Source organism: Anastrepha ludens, chromosome 6 (assembly GCF_028408465.1).
Source record: "Anastrepha ludens isolate Willacy chromosome 6, idAnaLude1.1, whole genome shotgun sequence".
Classification (NCBI taxonomy): domain Eukaryota; kingdom Metazoa; phylum Arthropoda; class Insecta; order Diptera; family Tephritidae; genus Anastrepha; species Anastrepha ludens.
Window position 1 is genome coordinate 104434757 of NC_071502.1, and position 19928 is coordinate 104454684.

General features: G+C 33.5%; 1 protein-coding gene across 3 annotated transcripts in view; it reads left to right on the forward strand.

Annotated features, from left to right (window-relative positions):
* Positions 1–639: 639 nt before the first annotated feature.
* The window catches only part of LOC128867907 (fatty acid CoA ligase Acsl3), a 56587-nt gene continuing 37298 nt past the window's right edge, over positions 640–19928 (forward strand). Inside the window, exon 1 of one of the 3 annotated variants that reach the window (XM_054109517.1) lies at positions 640–786. The gene's annotated coding sequence lies outside the window, so the exon portion shown is untranslated. Of the gene's footprint in view, positions 787–1149; positions 1349–11189; positions 11405–19928 lie in introns of those variants that run through there. The other 2 variants (XM_054109518.1, XM_054109516.1) reach the window with 2 other exon arrangements.

The following is a 19928-nucleotide window of genomic DNA, read 5'->3' on the forward strand; positions in this document are numbered from 1 at the left end:
CTGTCAGCCTTATAAAAATAGCGTCGGCACATCCGGTGCCATAGCTACCAACATGTAAAAAAATAACAAAGACTAAAAAAAACTCATCATTATATTTTATTTTCCCAACAACTCGTATTTATCTGGCAGCGCAAAGGCGTTATCTATGAAAGTCTGGCAACAGCAGAAACATTTTCCCAAACATCTACCATCTCATTTACTCCACCAATAAGCATGCGCTCTGCTTACTTCGGAATCACGCCACTTTCCAAGAATGACAGAACACGTATGAAAAAAATAAGCTAGTTTACTTGTTGGCCTTGTTGTTGTATCCACCACCACGTGAATAATTTTTGATGTGTGCGACTGCAAATTATAAGGATGTATAACGTTGCCAGTTGATTGACGATGCAATGATATTTTAATAACTTGATAAGGAGAAGGTTCTATTAATCAAATTAGGCTTTCAAAATAAATTATGATGTTTCTAACGATGCTGTATTCAAAAAAATACGCAATTAACATTTAAGTTTTAAAATTTGTTTACTGGTTTTTATTTTGTTCAAAGATTATTTGAAGTAATAAGGACACGTAACCTTTACTTAATATATATGGTCACACCCCTAAAAAATTTAAAGAGTCTGGTAGCACTCAGTAAGACTGTGGCTTTAAATGTTTTAAAAATTGCTCGGTTTAGATGCGTTTGGACGGCTTTGTAAATTGTGCGTAAAAAAGTGATAAAATTCGTGAATAAATCAATTGAAATGTACTGAATATAAACAAATACATCGCTTAGCTTAACAATAGGTGGGCATAAACAACAGCCGTTTTTTTATTTTGTGTATTGCGTTGATTGGTTTCAGATACGAGTATAGCTGGCGGTGCCCCGCTCTGATGACGTGCTCGCAAGAGAGCGCCGGCAGCGAAAATAAAATGTTTACTTATATATATTTGCACATATACAAAAACAAAAAAGCATGGAGAAAATGCAGTCAAAGGAGAAAGTGAGCGAATAGTAAAACAAGGGCATGAGAGGTACGAAGGAAACTTGCATCGGTCGCGTGAAGGGGAAACCGCGGCGCCTACGACGACGACGACGACGACGACGTTGACGCAATCGGCTACGACGGCGTATAATGATGAAAATCGTGTGAAAGAGCATATACAATGATTTAGAAGTAAAGTTAACGTGGCCGAGAGTGATCACTGTTTATGTCGTTGCAAATAATATTTGGAAAGCGGGCGCGCATTAAAAGTTTAATTATTTACTTTTGAGAAAATACATTTTAGATCATATAATTTGAAGCGATTAGTTGAAGTGAACGTAACGCAACGTAAGAATATAGAACGGGTGTGTGCGTGTGTTTGAGTAAGTAATAAGAAAAAGTGTGAAGTGGGTACGGAAAATAGGAATATTGCGACAAAAGGCCAAAAATGGGAGCGTGGTGTGACCGTCTGCTGGATATTGGGCCAAGTTGATTCCTAAAAGTTTTACGTTTGAGCGTCGTATTTGGGCAAAAAGTTTTAAAATGAGTTATTGGTTGCGTTGGAGAAGTGGGGGGAGGGGGGTTAATGTAACACAAATGAAGCGAAGTTGTGTGGTATAGAAATAAGTGCATGAAAATGATGTGATGATAAGTGCGTAAAGAAATTTGCGAATTGTGCAGTATTAGAAATTTTTCGTACGAAATGTAGTGTTTTATATAACCGCGCGTTGCAAAGCGAGTGCTTTTCTATTTTTGTTTTGTTGCATTTGAGGCGTGTGCGTACGCCAGTCGTTTTTTTGCAAATTTTTTAAAATGTACGCAAATGATTTGCTTATTTTTTTATAATTGTTGAAATAGGTGATAAATGTATTATCTGTATTTAAAATTTCCACGTTTCCTTTCATTTTTCATTCTCATCAATTTGCTGCTGCCTGAAAAAATACGTCAATCACACCATTCGCTCTAAAAACCAACAATCAAAACTAACGCAAATTGGTTCTTCGGCGCAACAACAAAAACGTATGTGTGACGGTAAAAACACAACCACCACCGCATTATGCTGCGACGTCACGCAACTCATCCCCGTTACGTGTTAAAAAAACAACAAATTTGAATTAATACTACTTAGCACAGGTACATAAATATAATATTTTAGACCAACATACAATTGTCCATTTACATACAGTTCTGTATAAGTACCCTGTAAGAACAGTGACAGCCATATGACCAAACATATGATAATCACTGTTGATGGAAATTTAAACTATGCGCAAACATTGCTATGGTATATTCTTGAATCTATGAATAAAAATGTTCACAATTTCCATTTGGATGTTTACGTTTTGCGAATTTGGAGTACCAATTTTTTTTGAAAATACGTACCTTATGAATTGATTTCAAAACTACATATATGCTATAACTACACTATAAGAAGATTCAGGAAAAGGTGTCAAATGAGAGATTTCTATTTGTAGCGTGACGCTTCATATTGAAGAAACATATATATTTTTCACGATTTTTAAGGAATCGGCTGATTTGCTGCCTAAGAGGGACAAAAACTGAGATTGTGTTGGTGATATGCGAAAAAATGAGCTCACCCAACTAACTTCATTTTACACATTTTGTTTTCATTGTATTCGTTTCTCTCTCTATCAAATCCCCTATGACGTAACAGGCAAAGTTACTGTCATTATTTGGCTTTGGATGACCAAACCTCGTAATCTATCATAAGGATACTCTTATGCTTACACTAGGGCAGTTGGTCTTGTTTTTCCAAGTGCTCATTACAATCCTCTTTACCTTTTCGCACTGTCGGCAAGTTAATTTCTATGGGAAATATATTTAGGGACCTTCATACCGAGCTCGTTACTTCATTACTTGACAATGTTACGCCATTTTGTCATGGTGTTAATCCAACGAGAGCGGATTCACCATAATTCAACTGGTGGTAACGATAACCAAACTAACGAAAAATATCAAAATGGTTCTTCACAGCGAAATACATTTACCGAACTGCCGAGTATCCACTAACATAACGCCGAAGTAACGAAATTGGTCTGAGTACCCCGTTTGTTGTACTATAACAACATCAAAATTATTTCACCGAACTGGGTTTCTAACAATTTTCGCGGTATCTATAGTTGTTCTGTTGAACCGGTTCTTTTTCTTAACCTAATTGTTATGATTAATATGACATACCGATCGTAAGCTTTCTAAACCAAACCGATTACCCTAGTATATATGTACATATGTAAGTATAATGTGAAACGAACACACATTTTTCGTTCTCCTACTTTTCTTGCACTCTCTTCCAAGCACATACTGTGCTGACAACTTGGCCTTCACGAGTTTTGTTCTTTTACTTATTCTTGTCAGTTCATTTAAGACCAAATATCTATACGTTTGCTGGACCAGTCCATCAGTCAGTAGATATTTACATATGTACATTTAGTATGCATACATATATGTGGATATGTTTTGGAAACAAATAATCCTCGCTTCCGCGTGGTGTCGACCGACCATTTGTCATGAAATTTCTCCTCCATGTACGATGAGTACCATCTCATACATTCGCTCTGGTACATATGTAATTATATACAAATGGAAATGAAAATATATAAATAAGTAATAAATAATACTTAAAATTTCTTTACTTGTAAATATGTATATTGAACATTTTTATATGTATCTGGACTTTGCTTGCATACATATCCGACCATATGCAAGAATTAATGTATCATTTGTTGGATTGCCAGTGCAATTCAACTTCAGTGGAAAGTTAACCTTAAAATGTCAACCGCATGCGTAATTGGAGAAGTGTGAAGAAACATATGTAGAACGGAGATGCAACTCTGATATATCTATAGTATGTATGTATGTGTGCACTTACACTCGATAGCGACAGGTTATTTACATTTATCGATACCATACCCATCCATGTTTGCCAACAGATGTATTTTTGTTTACTTGGAATCGACGTAATGAATGGCTTTCCCACAAATCCATATATACGTATGTATATTGTTATGTCTATATACGCATATGGCTTTCGCAAAGGTCATCGTATTGAGGCTTTTTAGCAACTTACTCTAACTACGTATGAATGCATATAATTAAAGGAATAAATCGAAACAAGTTTTACGCAAATTAAATGCTCAACTTTCTCTACACTCATTTTTTGCTTTGTGTTGTTGAATAACGACAGTGGATCCAAATAATTTACATACTCGTATTGTGATTAATTTTTTTTAATGGAGAGATCACGCCAATAGCAACTCTTGGCAAACGAACGCGATACGTAATTGTAGTTCTCAAGCAACAATTGAGTTTTGTTGCAATTTGCATCGTTTTCGCGCTATCATGTGACTTTCTAATTCAAGCTTGGCATTGTATTTCTGTACAGTGCTGTGCAATAAAATAGTTACATTTCATTGATTTCAGCAGTATTCGAGCATATTTTTTCAAATAATTTTTACAGTATATATATATTTGTTTCGTGTGGCCAATGTAGTTTGCATTTGCCTGCTGTTCTGACTTAATTGTGAACTGCCGGAGTATTTCATAAATTTGAAGTTTTAAGGAAATCAGCTTCATTGAGAATAATAAATAAAGTATTATTTGAAGGACTAAACCCGGGATCTATGTATGTACATCCATGCTTTCAAAAGTACGTGCTTCCATTTTATTGCACTCCACTAGAAATGTTCAAAAACAGTGGTTTTACGGTGGTTACATTTTGTTGATGTAATTATTCAGGTTTTATTATTTCTGATTGCAGTTTAATGATCGTCGATTTGTTTTGTGACGAGCTTGCTTTAAACTGCGTTGTACTGCGATATTTCGCTTAAATTCACATTTACAATTCATATATTAACATGTGCACGTACGTAAGTATGCAAATGCACATGTATGTACATATATTACATGTGAATACTTTTTTTAAATTCAATAAGGTAGTTTTTGAAGTTACAGCACTGTAGCTACGATATTAACAACAATCGAGGCGATCGGTAGGTCTATTATAAACTGTACCGCTTGTAATATTTCATGAATTAGTACCACTTCAACACGGCCCAAGTGCCCATAGTGTCGGAGTAGACCAAACTTTTTTTTCCATCCGAAGTGGTTTCTGAGGAGATGAAAAGTACATATATTAGTTGAACACGGAATAGGTTTATTCAAATTTATTAATAGTATTGCCGCTTCTGATAGTAATCAAAAAATTATTGTTGCAATAACTGATGATGAGATGAAGTTGAAAATGTGTTCTATAATATATAACATACTGTATTTGGGTCCTTAGAATGCATCATAAAAATATCGATATATCATATTAACAATAACTAACCACGACATTCAATTTATCCAATGGCACACTTCTGTAAAATTGTATACTGAAAAATCTAACCTCTAAAAAATGAGCAATAAATGTATTTGTTCATGCCGGTCGCCAATTGGTTTTCCACTGCGTTCTATTACCAATATGCTTCGTACATATTATCTATGTATGTATGTTTGTATACATTGTATATATTTATATATACTGTACGTATATATGTATATATATATATGCTGTTGCATGCTGCATAATATAGTGGCCATTGTCTTTGCATGCATATGCACCACACACACCACGTTTTGTTTTGGCTCTCTCTTTACGTTTACTTTGGTTAGCCTCTTGCCACTTTCTCATGCTCTTGGCCACCTCGTGCTCAAATTTTCATACACATATTCCATTTGAAGGGGTGTTTGTTACGGCGAAGTGGTAAGCAAGCAGCAACTACAACTGGGAAGGAGAATGTGTGCGGCACTGTTGTACGTCATTTCCCCTCAATCTCATACGATTTTCAGCGTGTATAATAGCATGTTTTTCTTGGCATTACCATCGGTTTCGGTGGATGTCTGTTCGTTTGGTTGGTTTCGCTTTGTAATGCCATGCATCACGATTTTCCTTTGTGTTGTGTTGTGTGTGTGTAGTTTTTAAGGTCTGCCTTTTTCTTTTGCTACTCGACTTTATTGCTCGAAAATAGACTAACTAGTATATTGTGATAGATATTTTATAAACAGACGGCGTTGTATGTTTAGTACATATGTAGTTGTTTTTTAATTTTCTATTTTCACTTGTTTCGTGTTTCTATTGTTTCTGTTGCCGTTTGTTGCTATTGCCATTCGCCCCAGCATAAACGAGCCCCCAAGCCTTGTAGAGACAATTATTTCCCAATATATTCATTTTAAATGGATATATATTATTTTAAGACTATTTTCATTACGCATTGCGCAAAAGTTGAATTTTATTTTTATGTTAAATATTCGGTTGTCTTTCCCGCCTCTGATGCGTGTGATATTCGCGCACTCGAATATGTAAATTCTGCTCTTGTTATTGTTGTTGTTGTAAATTCTCTTCACACTTGGTTGGCTGCCGATGCGTGACTGAGTATTTCTAGCGAGCACAACTCTTTGTTGTTCCTCTTTTTTCTTAATTACTTTTTCATTTGCACTTTTAATGCAATGCTTTCTTTCTGTCTTAAAATTTTTTTTTTTTTGACCTTTTCGCAACTTTACAGCCGTCCGTTTGTTGTGATTCTTATTTGTTTTGTTGTTTTTTTATTGCAACAAAGTTCGTGGAAAGATAAAAACGAGAAAAATGTGTACCATTAAAACTTGGCTTACACGTTACTATCAGTAAACAGGTCATGAAGAGAAGACATTGGCAGTGAAATTGGCAACTTAAAATACGTTCACATATGTATGTATAAGTAGATGATCTACTTTTTCGCGCTTAACTCAAAATCCGTAATTAAAAAGCGCAATTTCCCATACAAAATTTCTCTGCGCGTGATTCACCACAGACATATTTTTTACCAAAAGTTAACAGAAATATACTCAACTGGTCAAATTAAGCAGCAGTTGAGTAAAATTCGTTTGTATGAAGGAAGAAAAAATGTTAACGCTGTAGGCTAGCTACAGGCACTTTATCATAAAAAACTAAGTTCAATAGTGACTTAGAAAGAGAAAATCATCCAAAAATATATACATATTATATATTAATATCTGTCTAAGGCATCTTCTGTAAAACTTTGTTGAATTTCCTTCTTCGCCCGTACAGGAGACAAATTCCCTTCTCTCTTCCGCGGCCGTCCTTCTCCCCCTACCAAAATGTTTCCGTGTGTAAATGGGCACACACGCAAATTTAAATATGTGATTTTATATACATATGTGCATATGTATTGTATATGCTGTGCATATGTATGTACGTATATATGCTGTGTGCATTAACGTTCTCTGCAGTACCGTTACTTTAATTTATTTGTTTATTTAGTGTTAAAGAGTGTGAAGAGCTCCTGTTGCTTCCTTCTTAGCTTTAACAATTTAATTTAAATAAACAAATTGCAAAAATTAGTTCTAAAATCAAAATTCCAATCCATTTTACCGTACCACATGGGAGACTACAAACAACTTAATAAGGAGTTAATCGATGCCAATCGGGAATTGAAACAAAGAATTGCCACATACCAAAAGGAGTTGACTTCAATGACCGAACGAATTGAGCTTCAACGCTTAAGAATAGGAACAGAGCGCAATTGCCGCGATCGCATGCTCTCATTTGGGACAAATAATTTTAAAAATTTTCTATCTTCTTGGAAGTTCTAATATTGGCGTAAGTTCCCAAATGGAAATCAATGAAGAAGAATCTGAAGATGAGATTGCTATGCACAGAAGTGGCGAAGGTCCAACATTTATGAGGCAGTCCATAAAATACCTAGTGAATTTGGATATGAAAGATAGGGAACTCAAAGTGAATATTGTAACAAAACGCGGTAAACACCATCATAGACGAAGCAACAGTGAAAACTCGATTGATATCGCACGTAATATTGGGCAGGGTAAATATCTAGATTACAAATTTTAAGTATTGAATTAATCTGTATGGGTGTATTTCTCTTTCAATTAGATTCTGCACAAAAGTCAAGTCAAGTTATGTGAACGAAATAGAGATGGAAGATAACTGGTCACTTCAATGAACCGTTCTTTACATCTATCACGTAGCGCATGCGATTTGCGCGAATCAACCGAGCAATGTGATGCAGGATAGGATTCAATACGTTGTTAAATTCACCTTGCTCTCGCCTGATATTGCCTATAGATTAGTCATAGATATATGTAAGCTTAGCGATGTGCAACTTCATGGGCTCCGAATATTTCTCTGATCCAAATTTCTTCAATAAATTTTAGTATTTGTCATATTTCATTGAGTTTTATTTCATCCTGTGATAAAATAAGTTTATATAGGTGTTCGTTCTGATTATGTATGAATGCTGGGCACGGTCTCAGCACAGATTTGGCGGTTTTATATTCCTTCTTACAGAATCTGCAAGTTCAGTTGGAATATATTCGCTGGTTAGTAAAATGATAATGCAATATACAAGCTCTGCTAGAATTCCTGTAATTAATACCAAATTATTCTTATTTAATTCTATACAATCCTGAAATCGGTTTAGGTTAAAGCTACCTATCATTGATTTTGTGCAAACAAAAAAAAAAAAACAATTATCGATCTAAAACAATAACTGCTAGTTTTGTCGAAAGTCCATGGAAATATACCTGAAGAAAAATCACGAATGCTTGTTTAGAATTTTCAATTTATAATATATTCACATAATAAGTAGATGATTTACTTTTTCACGCTTAACTCAAAATCTGTAATTAAAAAACGGGTTTTCCCATACAAAATTTCCCTCCCAAAATCTGAGATTATAAAATAATCCTAGATAATAACGATACTTTTCGACATATAACCCTGTGTTTTCTGTGTTATCGATAATTATTATTACGAATGTAAGGAGAAACATCGAAATAAAATAAAAACTAAATGAAATGGATGCCGGCAAAGAAAATAGGTCTGTGAACATAATTCTAATAAAATTTTTGTTAAATATTATCAATTATGGATTCATTTTACAGAAAAAGCGTGTGTCCATAAACGTTTTGTCCTCTTATTACTAACCTGCCATAATTTTTTGCAACCTCAGTAAACGTCGTCGCATACGGATTTCCTCCAACTGTTTATTATTAGCAGCCAATCGCGCAATTAAATTAGCTATTCCTTCTCTTTGTATTTTCTTCATATCGTTAATAATATTTAAAGAAACCAGAACCACCGAAATATTCCACCAATATAATTTCTATGAAGAAAAACTTCTCAAAGCAGTATTGACAGCTGATTGTCAATTTTGCAGGTAATCTGCCATATGTGAACGGGTAGATTAATTTGGTGGATTTATAGGTGATTAATGCGTATGTGAACATATTACTAGCAACATTAAGCTTTGCAATGAGAGGAGTGGTTGCTGTGATGGCTTCCGACGACTTATTGATTTGAGTCTCTTTGATACACCCGTGCTTTAGATCATTAAATATTAAATTGTTTTGCCACAAGTGTCTATACTCGGTAGAAACTGTAGAACCAGTAAATAAGATCCATACTTATACCCACTTGAGAAAAAAAAAGCATTTTATGATTACACCCTATGCGCATTTCTAGTTCCAAAACACAATTCTCAGCTAATCGATACTATGATGAACCCTGTTAATAGATTTGGCCAATTCGGCTCTGTCGAATTATTGCCTACTTTAAATCACCGTGGAGAGAATACAGGAGGTGACATCCGCAAACCGTTATTCTGCTGTGCATTAAGCAAAGGCATGCGATTTGATGATGTTATAATTGAATATTTTTATTCATTGGTATTTATGTTCATACAATTGTTACGTCACAGCCAGAAATACTCTCATGGATGTTAACATCTTGTAATCGTATCATTCTTGACTGTAAAAAGGTCACTCTACGCCAAATCAATTTGCCATATTGGCATATTTCCTGCGTGAAAGTCGTTTTTATTGACTGTTACCTCTTTTATTTGCTTACTGTATATGCAGTGAACTTTCTGACATTCGTAGTTTGCACATCCACCTTTGCAATGGTTTTCGGGAATGTATAACAGATATACATATGTGAGTACAGAACATATAGGTGTGCATATACGCATACATCATACATACATACATGTGTAAGCTCGTGGTCACATTCACAGCCGTCGCCACAAACATCGACGACCTCAACCCTTGTATGTACTTGCATACATTTTCTATGCAAACGAGTACTACAATAAATACTACAACAACAAAGTGTGCGCATTTAAATCGGCAGCAAAAAAATAATACTGAATATTTTTCAACGAGTAAGTCAGCGAATCAACTGGCCGCCCCCAATTACATTAAAGCGCTCATACATAGGTACATACTTGTGTGTGCGAGAGTCAAGGGCGTAGCCAACAATTGCAAAGGGGGATGAAAAACTAAATACATTTTTGCGGACCAATTGCGAACTCATCTTAAATAAAATCTTTTGATTTCGTCCCATTTTCTCATTTAAAGTAACCAAGCTTTTAAGGACATCCAGCATAAACCTTAAGGGGAAAATTATATTTATAATCGTTGTAATCTTTTCAAATTATTTTATTTACCATTTAGGTGGGATTCCTTGATGGCAGTTCTCAACCAAGATTTTTCTCTTATAGTGCTTAAAGAATGTACCACTGTGCATTGCATTGCAAAGAAATATTTTATTATTTCAATTTTTATTTATTTTATTTAGCCAAATTAACAAAAGTTCTCTAACTGAATATACAACAAAACTGTTAAATTGCGGTTGCCTGATTTTTGGGAGAAATTTCGTTTTTTCATCGACACAAACCACTTCAGACTATTTTCTTGTTTTTGTTTGTAATACAATTTTATTCCATTCTCTGTATCCTCTAAATTATAAACAACCTCAACTATATGGATGCACTTCTGGAAGAAACATTTGCGCTTTTTTTTTGTTTTACTAGAATTCTCGTCGTTCTAGATCGTCTACAGAAAACGAAGGAATTTTATATAGATGTATTATTGTTTAATCAAATTTCTCATTGGTTATAAAAAAATTATCACACTAATGCCAACTGCTAATAAATGACAAAGGTATTAATTAATATTTCTTGCTGACTTTTGGTGATCCAAATATGTGAAGAGGGGCCAAAGGCCGCTGGCTACGCCTTTGGCGAGTGTTATTCTTCTTTGAACAAATATTTCGTTTATTTATTTTAATGTGTTTTTATTTGTCGTTTATTTGCGACTTCGCGGACTTTGACACATCATACGATTTTTCAACTCGCTTATTACAGCTGATGCTGTTGTTTGGCTGGTTGATGATAGCGGGTTAAGGAGCAGCATTTTGCACTCGCTTTGCTTGGCCACAGTGTACGCTTTGGCTGGCAACCGCTTTCCGTCTTCTTACACCCGAATTCAAATTAAATTGTGCAAATTAAAAAAAAACTTGTATTATTATTCAAAAGTAAAAACATTGTTATGGCGATAATCAATAACGACGCAATAATAAAGTGAGCAAATTCGCGTTACTGTGTGTTGTGAAGAACAAGTTGCAGAATGTTTTGTTATTTTCACAATCACAAAGCTTGTTTAGCTTTTTAATTGAAATGGTGTGGTTGTTTTTGTTTTTACTTATATCGTTGAGTCACAGTTAGTAATAATTACGCTACAGTCATCTGGTCAACCAACCACAGCGTCATTGGAATGTGATTAAAAAATCATTTGGACACGTTTCATGCATCTTTCGTGTTTTGACACCGCAGACTGACGCAAATGTACATACATATAATATATACATGCATATTTGTATGTATATGTATATATACATATGTATTCACCGAAATGAGAAAACAAAGTTCAATTTGTGTGCATATTTGATAAGAAACTTCTTCGAATTGGTTAGCTCAGCGTCATTTGTGATCGAAATGTTTTGTTGGAATTTATTTCTCATAGCTTAACATCCCTATAATGAAAACCGTCCATTGTTAGATTTTGTTAAGTGTTGCAAAAATGATTTCCTTTAGGTTTAGTTGCCGTTTCGAACTTCCGAAGTTCATAACGACGACAATCCTGCGAAATACCGAGTATGAAATTGCAGTTTTTTTGCGATATTTTGCACGAATGCAATTCTGTGTCGGAGCGAAATACATAAATTTGATAACGAAATTAATTTGTTTAAAGCAAACGAAATAAAGTTAAAAAAAAATGTTTGAGTGACTGCACATTTGAAAGATATATTTATTATTTATGTGTGCGTTCTTTCAATGCAATGAGGATAAAGTATTTAAGATAAACCGTGAGCCATATGACAAACAGGTTTCTTTAATGCAAGAGAGATCTGGCATTGCACACGGCGAAATTCGCCAGTAAGAAAAACAGCTGTTTGCAAGCATGCGCGCTCATACAATAAACAAATAAAAAGCGTAATTTTAAAAACCTAGTGAACAAAATTAAAGCAAAAGAAGTTGTCATAGGAAAAGTGTGCACTTAGTAGAATGAATATTTTAACTTCTTTAAATTGCGCGCCGTGCAGTTTGCAGTTTTTGCCTTGCCATTTGGTGGTTTAAATTTCCAAGTGATCCGCTTTTTGTTGTTGCATTGTTTGTTTGTTTATATTCTGATTCGAATTTTGACATTCAAACTTCCACATTGTTGTGTTAAAAATAATAGGAGTGACCTCAACGTAAAACAAAAAATTAATAGCTACAAGTAGGGGAATATTTTATTTTGAAATTTGCACGCTAGGTGACACTGAATTTGTGAAATCTCTGCAAATCTTATTATTATGGCATGTGGCTTAAATTCGAAAAAATAAATATTTGTTTGTCTGCTGTCAGCTGACATTTGACAGCTGTTCAAATCAATAAAATATAAACTAAAACCATCAAACACCTAAAAGAAAAAATTATGCACAAATCTAAGCTATGATTTGAATTTTCGTCCGCTTCATTTACCGGCAACATGCAAATTTTCCAATTAAAATAAATAATTGCTGTCTCACAAATGATATTCCAGATCGTGCCTCTATCGCGCACTTGCTATTCATTAAAAACAAATTTGTGCGTGAACCTACATGTACATGTACACATACAGTGCGGGTGAAAATAATAGCAGCCGGACATATTGTGAATATTGTTTGTTCCATTTAATTTTTTTTGAAGTGAAACTTCTTAGGCGTCGATGGACGAGCGAGAATGGAGAGTAAAATTTCAAGGCCATGCAGCGTTTTGAGCATTTTCGTTCCGCGAGAGAGAAAAGAGATATAACGTAGAGGAAAAGAAGAGAGAGAGCTATACTTTATATATATCTTAGATACACATTAGGCTACTTTTCCGGAGTTTTTCCTTGTGGTTGCTAATTTCTAGTGAGAAATAACACTGCGTACCTTTTGGCGCTTGTTTGTTGGTGCGAACTTGTAGGAAATATATTTTTGGTGCCTACGTTTTGGAGTTAAATTTCCTTGGTGCCTACTGTTTGCGGCGTTTTTTGGTCGCAATTTTTTGGGGGTTTTTTGGCGCTTATTTCCGTTTCCTGGCTAGTGCTTGTGCGTACTATAAAGTACTATCCATTCCGGCGTCGGACTTATTGGTATTGCCTTGCGGTAATTTGTGCCGTTGCTGCGGTCCTGGAACCGCTGCGTTTGTGCGGGTGTCGGACTAGTGCGCGTTGTTGCCACGGTTTGTGTCCGGCGTGTACCTACACCTGTCGACCCTTCTCCGTTTTTTGTAAATTTTGTTTATTTGTATTCTCTGCAAATGTGAATTTAATTAGATATATATTCTTTCTCTCTCTCTCTCTCATTCTCTCTCGGGGTCTCCCTGTTTCTTTGCCTGCCTTTAAATATTCACTTCTGTTATGTGTACTACGCTACACGCACTTTTTTTTATTTTTTACTTCAATTTATGTGAGTGATGGAAATATTTATTTTGACCTTTACGCGCTCCATTACTTGCCTACTTGTTTACTGCAGCTGTCTAGTTTACAAACGTCAAAAATGATTGACGGCCTTTGCAAAAATTATAGTTGTTGTTGTTGTTTTAACTCTATCTTCCGATAGAGTGACTAATTTTGCGCCACCTTGTATCACTATGTAAGCTTCAAACTTTGTACAAAATTAATAAAAATTCGAACATTTTCTTCTAAATTTCAAAGTTTAAGTCAAAATTTTTAGGTAAAATTCAGTTTTTTGCGCATTAAATTTTGGTATAAAACAGAATCTTTAGAAAAATTCTGGGTATACAGTTTTTTTGCGCAATAAATTTTGGTATAAAACTTTGCAAATTTGAAGTGGCTCAAAATTCGCGTTGATTTTTGAAATTTTCTTGTTTTGGCGGAGCTAAAATCAATGGAAGTTTTTGGCCCCTTCAAACTCGCAAACTTTCACACCAAAATTCTATGAGCCACAAAATTGTGTACCCAGAATTTTTTTAATAATTCTGACCAAAACGTTTGAGTTTTTAATGAATTTACTTTAATTTTTTTAGGTTTTGTACAAAGTTTGAAGCTCTGAAGTTATATGGTTTTTGTTGTCGAAGTCGCTATAATTTTGTAAAAAAAAAAAAATATAAAAAAAGTATAAAAGAAAAAATTAAAAAATAAATATTTAAAAGCTGGCAATATATCGCGCTGCCATTATTTTCACCACCACTGTACATATGTATATCAGCGTACGTAGTATTTTCTAACAGCTAATGTTGAACAAATTTTATATCAACTGGTTGCGGGTTAAAGTTGAAGCTTGCGACTGCATGTGAAAATGATTGAAGTGAACTTTTTTTTTTAAATTCTTCTATAATAATTAAAGCAAATATATACACTTTAGTCAAGTTAAAGTGTGATTGCATATTAGAGGTTTGTTCGATTGTATTGTTATTAAAATCTTTTTCATAAAATAGCGTTTTCACTTTGATTAAAAAATACCACTAAATTTATTATTTTGCAAATAATTATTATTATTTCAAATTTACTACCTAATGTATTACCAAATTTTAGGAAACAGAGTTAAATAAGGCAGTAACGGTGTTGAGTGTCAAATTAAATTTTGATTATTTCCAGGCGCTCGGTCAAACGCCCAATGCGAGCTAATTATATCTTTACCTACCTAATAGCGGTTTTAAAATTATTTTAGTATTACTTGCGAATGTACAATATAAAAGTGCTTTTTCTATCTTCGGCATCGACCAACCCTTGAATTTTCGACTCATTTGAATGATCGTTACAACAAAAAAAAAAAGAAATTTGTGATATGTTCTTAAAGATTGACCATTTTCGTAATAAGTTTCAATAATTTTAACGAGTAAAATTGTGCATCCGCCTACTTTACAAATGTCAATACAGATGACATAAAAAAGATACCGTCTAGTAACTATTCACTACAGGCGTCACTTTTGAAAGACCCTTTAGCTGCCATCTCTTATGTTTGTTTTTTTTGCATTGCAATATTTCTCGCAAATGCATATGTAGTTTATTCTTTGTATGGGTCGCACCTCTCTGAACCTTCTTCATCTCTGCAATGCTGATTTCTACAGCACCACTGATTTTTTAATACTGCGTTATCTTACTGTAATTTGATTTATTTTGCTTTCATTATTCTTTGTTCCAACATTTGTGTTATCTTCAGTTCAAAGCTGCCCGTTTTCATTGAGTTTCTCGCCAATGACCTAGAACTTGATTTTGTTGCATTTCCTTTGTGCTACTCATCGCAGTTTGAAGCTGGTGTATATGTACACACTTTTTATGTGCTTTCCAATATTGTTAGTATGTGTGCATGTAGATATGTGCGTATTTATGTATGAATTGAAATATACTTACACGTTTCCTAAAAAACCTAACAAGCCCTTCAAATTCTCATAGAAATTTTTCCCTCATCCGGGCCCCCTGTATGACTAACAATAAATTAAATAATAAAAAAAAAAAAAATTATAAAATAGTATGTCCGTATGTTGTACCATATTTGAGCATTACGTATTGTTTATATTGCTTTTGTTGTATAAACTTACGATTCTATTTACGCTGGTGATATTCATGGCATTAAATTCAAATAAATTTTTTTACGTTTTTCTCAATGGGATAAAAGTTAGCAAACAAAATGAAAGTGAAAATTAAGCTTAGATTACGTCGTAATCACTTTTAACTTCGAAATAAAAAGTAATAATACTAACTTAATAACTTTTTGTCATAACTTAATAACTTTCTTGACCGGAGGAGAATAAAGGCAAAGTCAAGTAGTCGAAATGGAAGTCAACACTTTTGTTGTTATTGCTGCATAAACATTCTCCATACATATACGTGGAATGTTGCTTGGCTAGATATAAATCCGGGTCGTTCCGGTTACGTGGAACTCATCGAGAAGTCATCGCTCTTTTGGACTCGCTAATCCAAAGTGAACAATTAAGTAAAGTAATTAAAAGTAATAAAAAATTACTCATACATTTTGCTTGGAAACGCTGCCGAAGTGACGTAGGACCGACTGTCGACGTCTAGTATCCCCACCATAGATAGTTCACCAAAAGAGTTGATGCAATACGAAGCAAGATGTCTGATTTTTAGCCCCGCGAAAGCAGCCCAACTGGGTGATTATGAGTTGACTTTCTTTCGGTTTTCCTACTAACCGACTCAATAAACTATTCCTAATTTGATTTGCTTTCTAAAGGTGCTGACCCAATGCAGACTGTCTTTGTTTGCTTGGCTTTGGAAACTGGTATGGCCCAATGGGCGCTTTAGATGCTACTACAACAATCAGATGATTCATAAAACGAAAAAGGAAACAGAGATGTTAGCAAGATTCAATAATACGTAATACATTTTCGAATCATGATGTTAACTAGAAGCTGTGAAAACATATTGCGTTTTTTTTAATAGTAAAAATGTTCAAGATAAGACGCCAACGACGCAAGTTTTGGGTACGCGAATTATATTTATATCGACAAAAAAAGAAAAAAAAAAAAATGTGTTCATGGCGCAAGCATGCAAGGAACGAGGAACAATTCAAGAAAGATATATACTTGTATGCATTTCAATGGCATTTATTAAATTTTTTTCCTACATTTTTGAAAACCAAATGTAAATAAAAAAATCTCTCTAATCTGCCCAAAATTCACAAATGAAGCTAAACCAAATCAAGATAAATGCACGACAGGAGTGTTTAATTCCTAATGCCAAAAGCGCTGTCAAATAGAACTTTGAGCTATTTGAAACTTCGCCGTATTTCAAGCGGTTCAAAAAAGCTGCTATTTTTTTATCATTTTATATATTTTAGTATTGTTCTATTCATTTTTGCCAGTTATCGAAGCCAAGCAAGTCAGCCTGCTTTGAAGCAGCAGCACCTCAACTCTTTTCGTTTTCTCAATTACCCCTCAGTGATAATTTTCTTAGTTCTACAACAACCGCAAAAGGGTGCAGAAAAAATCCACTACTTTTTCAACATTTTTCAAGGCTGGCAGTGGCGGAGAGCAAAACCAGCTGTTCTTTATTTACATCGCTGTAATTAATTTCACGTCACTTTAGTTTAAATCTAAATAAAAATGTTCAAGGGCACATTAATTAACCTTCAATAACAACCTTTAAACATAAATATTAATATACACATACATATATACATGGCTAAAGAGTTAAACGAGCTTTTGAGAGAATGGAGATATGTTTTCTGAAACGATCTTTGTTGTTATTTTGTTAGTTGAGAGAACAGCCCTTAAAATAGTATTTGGATTAACAAAAAATTAACCACACTTCACCGTCTTTCCTCTACTACGCTTGTATATCAGCTGAGCAATCTGTGAAACATCAAGTTAAACTGACTTTAATATGTAATGGTCGGAGAGCTAAACGAGCTTTTGAGGGAAACTTTGTTTTTCAACATGATAAAATGCGCTGTGATGCTACAGGTTCGTTGGGAGAACAGCCCTTAACATTTTATGCGGCTTGAAAAAAGTCAACTCACACCTTTTTCCGTTTCTGTTCTCGCCGTTCTCTGTTATATGTAGACCAGTTGAACAATCTGTAAACCAGCCAGCCAGCTACGTACATACTTAAATCCATCCAACAATTATTCAATCTATCACATTTATTCAAAAGCCCAAATTACCATGTAGGCATATTTACTTAGCCATCAAACAATATTTCCGCTTTTAAAGAGTTGAAAAAAAAATTTGCTGATTTAATAATAATAAACGTTCATTTCATATTTGCTTATACCTACGAGTTTTTATTACTCTCGTGTTGTATGATAGTTGTGTAGGCCGACTACAACCGGTACATTCCTGGCGCTCAATGTTTTGATATTTTCTCTTTTATTTTTACAAGTATAAATCAGCAGTTAAACGCATGTTTGTTTATCCAAAGCGTGTGTCGGACATTGGACCCTATATAAGAAATGATTCCGTTGTTCGTGAACAATGCTTATTGGATGGCTAGATGTTGCGCGTTAATGGCAGAATAAGAAGGCAAGAAGAAGCAGTACAATAACATCAGCACAGTAGTTACTTTAGCGGGTAGTTATGTCAGTTTATGCAATCAGTCGGTAGTTTATTTGTATATTAAGTTGTGTCGATTAATAGTTAGCTTTATGTGCTGCTTTAATTTTGCACCTTGCCTGGACTTTGGGTGTCAACTTGCCTGAAGCGCTTGCCGGATAAAGGCAATTGTGCAAGCATTTTGAATATCACTTTATTGCTGTTATTGTTGTTCTTCTTGTTGCGCGCCAAATGCAACGGATGGGTCAAAGTACAGAAAAGACTAGGTAATATCAGTAATGGGAGTAGGGTTGTGAATTTCAAAGAGCATTACGTGTTTGTAACTTAAATCTGGTCTATTGTGCAACACTTGGGGCAAGATGCAAGTAATTTACGGCTGATTTGCTACAGAGCTACACAAGGTGCGATTTTGGGATAATTCAATGCATGGTGGCATGCAAAAAACAAAACAAAAACCAATGGAACTAGAATTTTTATAAAAAATTTATACATATGTATATCTATAAATATGCTCATAAAAAATAAATAAATTTATATTAAAAAAAAATAAAAATAAAAAGTATGAAACAAAAATAGATATGAAATAAACAGAAATATATCAAAAAATATATATGTATGTATATGAAAAATATTAAAAATATATATATATATTATACATGAAAAATATAAAAATATATAACAAGAATATAAAAAATAAAATAAAAAAAATAAATATAAAAAAATTAATGTAAAAAAAATAAGTGTAAAAAAAATAAATATAAAAAAAATAAGTGTAAAAAAAATAAGTGTAAAAAAAATAAATGTAAAAAAAAATAAACATAAGAAAACTAATATAAAAAAATTAAGTTTAAAAGAAAGTAGTTAAAAACATTAGTATAAAAGAAAATAAATATACACAGACGTGATTACTATAATAATAGCACAGCAACATTTTTGACTATTTCTTTTTTTTAATTTTTGATTTTAATTTTAATTAATTATTTTTTTTTTAATTGCTAATCTTTTTTTAATTTAATTTTTAATTTGATTTTGTTTTTAATTCTTAATTTGTCTTTTTTGTTATTTTAAATTTTTTTTTTTTAATTTTTAATTTTTTTTTAATTTTTAATTTTTTTTTTAATTTTTGGTTTTTTTAATTTTTAATTGGGATTTTTTAAAATTTTTATTGGATTTTTTTTAAGTTTTAATTCGTTTTTTGTTTTTAATTTGATTTTTTATTTTTTTTTATTTGTCTTTTAATATAAGTTATACTTGTAGTATAACGATCAGTAGTAAAAGATCAATCACTCAAAGTTTCACACTTTGGAAAAGATTAAACAAAACTAAAAAAGTTGAAAATATTATAAAGGCAAACAGATTCGTGCATCTTATCGAGTAAACTTTGATTTGTGCGAAATTTAAAACACGTAAACCTCAAACTACTCGCGACTTGTATTTACAGGTATTCATATCACCTCAACATAATGAGACAAATTCCCGCTATCAAAATAGTTGCTCGCATACTAACACTATTAAGACACCAAAAATAAAACAACAAAAATGTCATGGAAGCCGTTTAATGCAT